A 6388-nucleotide genomic window follows, 5' to 3' on the forward strand; every position below is an offset into this window, starting at 1 on the left:
CTTACTTTTCCTCACTATGCTTCTTATACGTTCGATCCGTGTTAGTTTGGGGTCAAAATGTACTCGCAAAAAAAGGAGATTGTTTCCATATAAATTCAGATTCCTTCCCTGATTTTTTATCTGTGAAGAACATAACTTTAGTTTTTTCCACAGAGAATTTAAAACCTCATTCTGTTCCACATCTTTCCATTGAATGTATCCCTTCTTGTAGTTTCTTAACTATATGTCTCACATATCCTCCCCTCTTCCACAAAGCCCCATCATCTGCAAACAGACACCTTCCCATTGCAGAGGGCATATTTACAAATGAATAATTTATCATGACTGAGAATAATGTAGGCCTTATAACACTCATACATGCAATGTAGCTTGATCAACTACCCCTCTATCCAGAACATATCGTATGTCTTTTCCATATAAAAAAAACACTGGATCTTTATTAACCATCCTCTAAACACAGAACCAGGTCCATTATGCTCCTGGCTCTCCTGAATCCACTTTGGTGTGTGTCCAACAAGCCCCTCTTTTCCTGAAAGTGCAACTATCCATTCCTTTAGTTGACAGATATATGATATTTCAGCAATGGCTCTGCAGTTTACCAAGTTCCCAGGTTTTCTGATTGGAATTATAATTTACATCTAAATTATAGGGGCTCACCCTCGTTCCAAACTTTATTGAATAATTGCAACTTATTTAATCCTCCTTAACATAGGTATTTAATCATTATATACCACATTCTGTCTTTTTCCAGTAGACTCTTCACTCACTCAGGATATCTAATTCACTCTCATAACTGTCCTCCATATTTCCAGCTTTGGTTTTTTTCCCCTACCACCTTCTAACTCTGCTCAGCCCCTTGTGAGGTAATCTGGCCAATAAATATTGTATTGAGGTGAAACATTCATAGGAGGAGGGGCCTTGTGTGCCTAACAGATAGTGACGCATCTTGAATCACCGGTTTTCTGCCCTGACTGTAGAGTTACAGCTTCCTAAATATTTCATGTGCTCTGGTTTATTTTAATTCACATCTGGGTAGCACACCAGTATACATTTGAAGTCTATTTTACAGGCCTCCCTAATGATACACACGGTATGAGTTCAACATATGCGAGTGAATGCAGATTGTCACCGACACAAAATCCAGATTATAAAGATTATAAAGGTTTAATGAAAGTTATGTAACTCGCATGGCAGACAACCTCTCATCTGTCATCCGTCACTATGATCCCGGATAATCTGTTATATAAAAACCAAAGCTTCAGTGAGGGGAGAGGGAATTATTCCTGCTCATCTGCATTACACAGAACACACAGTTATCTGCCTGACAGGCCAAGCCAGTTAACAAAGAGTTAACAAAAATGCGTTTCCCATATGCATACAAATCACTACGGATGTCAAAGTCAAGTCGGTAAAAGTAAGATAACATGAAACCGGAAATGTCGCAAAAGTTACCTTCATAATAAAACCCTACAACAAAGTGCTGCTGTGATTATAATTAAATAAGTAAAAGCTATTTTATAGAGTCATTGCCCTGATTGGATGTCCTGTTAGGGAAACTTCACATTTTGTAATGACGATACCTTTACCTGCCTTAGGATAAGATTAAATTCAAAATCACTAAACCAGATTCAGGTTTAAGTGATAAATCTTTACACCAAAACTGTATTTGATGGATCAAAATTACAATCCCTGTCCCTCTGGAAAATGTTTTAATATGACATGCAACTAAATTTTCTGGGATATTTGACAATGGGTTTTGACTTTGATTTCTGTGAAGCCCCAGACATTGTGGTATATTTCTAGGTTTAAATCTAAATATTCAGCATCTCACCTGTGTGAGTGACACTTGACAGCATATTAGTGCAACAATGACTTTTGTCTATGATTTAGGCCTACATGTATGATGATTAATATCAAATAAATCGATATTAATGATAAATTGATATTGATAAGTGTGTAATAAACTGTTTGAGTTAGCAGATCATCACTTCAACACAAACTACTCTTCAAATATATCTTAGTCTCTTTTTGAGATTGCACGGATGCAATGCCATCGTCACCTTTATTTTGAAACGATAAGCACTACAAGCGGAAGTCATATTGTTTACAAGTTGCTCGACTCAACTTACGGCAAAGTTATGGAGTCACATCTGAGGTTAGTGGAGGCAGCTTGAGTTGTGGTCTTTGCTGTCGTTGTCACGTCCTGGTTCATCCAAACAAACAGTCTCAGCTACGTCGTGTGGCGTCGAAAGAGCGGGAGAAGAAGACGATGTCACAAGCAGACTGTAAAGCAGCCAAAGACATGACAGAGGCGGTAAGTTTGTCTGAAGTCAGCTAGTTGTGTGTCTTGAAAACAAGCCCAACAACATTTACAGAAAGACCTATGCTATGCTGCTAACACTGACTTGTTCCCTGTAGATGGAGGAAACGATGCGGCGACTTCAAGGGAGATTCCAGGAAATGTCCGAACAGCTGGAGTCCAAAAATATCCTTTTTTTTTTTTTTTAAAGCTGTTTTCATGTGAAGTATTTAGTACATCCAGACCACATGTCTGTAACGTTTGAGACTCGTATCAGAAATGATGCAGTAAACTACTTCGGTTGAGGTGAGTGTGTGGTCTGTGGGGTGAACCGGAAACGCACCTGCGACCTATCAATCAAAAATGAGTCAGTGTCTTCTCTGTCAAAGTCACACATCTAGTTAAAAAAGAAACAAAAGGCCACTGAGGAGCATTCAGGGGAAATTCATTGCATATATTACATATACATCTGTCAAATGCAACTCATATCAGCGATTGAGTAGAAAAATTGGTATAAAGAGCTTTAAAACGATAAGACTCCGCTGTTTCTAGACAATGCCAGGAAACAAAAAGCATTTATAATAGACCTTTTTTTTTCACAGCAGACATTTTAACTTGGCATTGTAGTTAAAACATAGGTGTTATTAATTATGTTTAGGATGACTCATCATTAGCTGTATTAATTACGCCTGTGTGTCTTTAGTTTAGTTTTTAGTCTTGCAGCTCAGTCCCATTATTCTAATGACCATTTCATTTAAATGTTGTTTACAGCAGTGGTTCTCAAAGTGGGGTCCAGGGACCCCCAGGGGTCCTTGAGGGGGTTCCTGCAGTTCCCCAGCAAAGAGGGGAATAATTTAGTTTCACTGGAATTCCTTCCATACTTAACATAATGACAGAATGTGTGACTGTCTTGGTCATGGGATACACACACAAGCAAATATCTTATCAGATGGGGGCCTGTGGTCTAATTTGTGTCAGATTACTGTAAAAAGGTTTGAGAACCACTGTTTTCTCTTTACCAGGGGTGACATGATTGGATGTAGTATAGCACGCGTGGCTGTAAATAGTTAATATAATGTAAGTCATGCAGAATCTCGAAATGAACATTGTGCTGTATTGTGTTGTTGCTGTCTGGCTCTAACTGGACATGTGCAGATTTTTCCTTCACTTTCACCTTCACTAAATGATATGGGAACCCGCATAAACGACCTGGAGAAAAACGTGTCTGATCTCATGACACAAGCTGGTATGGAGGAGCAGGCCATTTCAAAGTGACAGCAGGCCCACGGTTCATCTGTCAGATGAGCACTTTTACATGTAGCCTCCAAAAACTGTGGCTTTACTGGAGTTTTGGCAGCAGTGATTTCACTTGAGTGGTGACTGTGAGGTTTCACGCTACACTGTAGTCAGACATCCTGAAACAGGACTTGTGATGGCATCAGTTTACCTCTACACTTGCTATCACTTTAAAGTTTTAGCCAAATGTTCATGTTTTTCAAGGTGCTACAATACAGCTAACAGATGTGTGTGTATGTGTCAATACCAACACTGATCACAGGCTAACGAGCCTCAGAACATGTTAACAGATTATTTTGCAGTAACATTTATAAGTGTTACTGCAAAATAATGAAAACATATTTTTTTGTTTTCAAAGCCTGTCTGCTCAGATTACAGCCCGAACAAGAGGCTTCATGGCCCAGCCAGACTGAAATCTGCCAGGCAAAGTTTTCTCCTGTGGTGTGGCCAAAAGCTGAAGAGACAGGAAATAATGTGGGTGGGGCTGAAAACATAAACTGTAAGAGTGATCATGGTAAGTATGTTAAAAACAGCAGTCCACAAAGTTACAAATTATACAGCGTTTTATCAGATGTTTTATTGTCATGTCCCTACCTTCACTACAGCCAAACAGCAGCCCTTCTTATCTGCTGCTTGGTTATTGTGCAGTCATAAGAATATAAGCAAACAATATTTCCTGAATGAGAGGTCAGTTCTACCCCCTCTCTCAAACAGGTCGGACAATGGACAGCATTGAGATTTTGTAGGTCACAATTCAATCAGATTGAACTCTGCACAGCGTGAAGGAGGCGGAAAGTCCCCAACCAGAAGTGAATGTGTCTCATCCTGTACCACACAGACATGAATATGAAGCACATTTCAGTCTGACTCTGCCATAAGGGAACTCTGTAGAGATTTATTGTAAACAAGCATGTTTTCTTTACAGTCACTATTTTCTAACCAAACATTGAATGCATTTACTACCTCATCTAAAATATTTTCAATGCCTTTTTTTAAGTCTTGAAGCCTGTGTTGTTTACATGTTGTGGTTTCCTCCTCCTTTATTGGCACACTGCCACCTTTTAGTGCCACTAACTGTTAATGTACAGATATATATATACATATAGATATATACATAATGTGCATGTGTCCTTTTCCATGTGCTGGTAGAGCACAAGATGCAGATAATGCAGGGACCTGCCTGTCAGTGCCTACACTGGTCAACACTCAACAGGCTACCCTTTAACATGGAGGACGGAGACAGTAAAGTCTTAGCACCAAAGAAGAAATATTCTGTTTCATATAAACTGTCAGTCAACTGTTAACAGCAAAGCTAAGAAAACAGCTGAGCTTCTTCTGTTCTTCATCTGCGCTATGAAGCCAGATCACCATGTGTAGCAGGCTGAATCCAGAACAGCACTTTCTGTAACTTTGCACACTGTGGCATCTAAAATTAGACATTACTGGAAGAAAAATCCAGTTTTTAGAAGTATCTTTAGCTAAGATCCAACATTTTCAGAGAACAGACCATTCACTAAGTTTGGCAAACTAGTGCACAGCCAAAACCACCAAAGCTCCTGTTTAAAACTGCTGCACAAATATTGCAAAATACTGTATTTGTCCAAAGAGCTGCAGCTTGGTATCATTTGCACCACAGTAGTTAGTGATTGGAGAATATCATTGATTATATTCCAATTGAAATGCAATATAATGAGCTGTCCAGTGGCCTTAAAACTCTGTCTGGTGGAAGTGGTGACTATTACCCATGGGTTGCCATATTGCTAAGGGATATACTGTTGTATTCTGTTGTTTTATGAGGACTTTAACTTGTGTTTTTCTGAGAGAGTAAACTGTTTATCACATCTATGCAGTTTATTCCTGATTATAATACTATATCATATAACTGTATATCATATCACGTCTTCCTTTCTCCTCCTACCTGTGTAACCACTGTATAATACAGATGATGTTACAGTCAGATTAGCCATCACGTAAACCTAATGGTTTGTATTATATACTGTAGTTCTGTGACTTTTTTCACTGTGCACCAAAGTTAACATTGCAATAGCTGAATAAAGATTTTTTTTTAAAGATTTTCAGTTGTGTCTTGAAATTTCTGAATAATGTTTTGCCTCACAGTAGCTGTGTTTTTCAAAGAGTACCAAGAGTTAATGTGGATAACTACAGAATGAGAATGTAAGAGATTGTGATCCATGTTAACAGAGTTATCAGTTATGTCATCATATCGCAAACTGGTGTGGTGGCAAAAATTATGACCTTGTTCAATAAAGAGTTGAAAAAAGAAGATTTTCAAGCGTCAGCTGTCTTTCTTGAGTTTAATAAACATTCATGAATGGAGTCACACAAACACAACCGAACAGCAGTACAGTCAGTGAGTGAGTGACCTGAAGATGTTTTCCAGGGTCACAGTTTTATAGTCCCAAAACACATTCCACAAAGACAAAATACGATCCTCTCTTTCACCTGCTTGCCTCTTCATAACCCAGTGTCACCGTAACTCACAGCTCAGTTTCCTCCGAGGTCAAATAAGCAACCCTTATCAGAAACCAGACATGGCCGATGTGCCAGACCCCCATATATGTTGTCTCCATGTCTTTATCGTGGTGAGATAAGGCAAGGGCATCAGGATATATTGTCTCCATCTGCTCATCAACAGCTCACCCAGAGGTCTCTTTTATTGCCTCAAAAGGGTGTACAAAGGTTACTTGAAAACTTCATTAAAAATATCCACACAGTCTTTGGTTACACAGTTTTGCATAGACACACATGAGTTATATCAAAATTTCCCATTAC

General features: G+C 38.8%; 1 protein-coding gene across 2 annotated transcripts in view; it reads right to left on the reverse strand.

The window, feature by feature from the left end:
* Positions 1-2695, reverse strand: part of LOC139633735 (solute carrier family 66 member 2) — a 35032-nt gene extending 32337 nt beyond the window's left edge. For both annotated transcript variants that reach the window (XM_071499617.1, XM_071499616.1), the window contains exons 1-2: positions 2406-2695; positions 2130-2283 (exon numbers count right to left, since the gene is read on the reverse strand). The gene's annotated coding sequence lies outside the window, so the exon portion shown is untranslated. The remainder of the gene's footprint in view (positions 1-2129; positions 2284-2405) is intronic.
* Positions 2696-6388: the final 3693 nt, after the last annotated feature.

Source organism: Trachinotus anak, unplaced genomic scaffold (assembly GCF_046630095.1).
Source record: "Trachinotus anak isolate AG129_WGS33_773 ecotype Australia unplaced genomic scaffold, CSIRO_AGI_Tana_v1 ptg000016l, whole genome shotgun sequence".
Taxonomy (NCBI): Eukaryota; Metazoa; Chordata; class Actinopteri; order Carangiformes; family Carangidae; genus Trachinotus; species Trachinotus anak.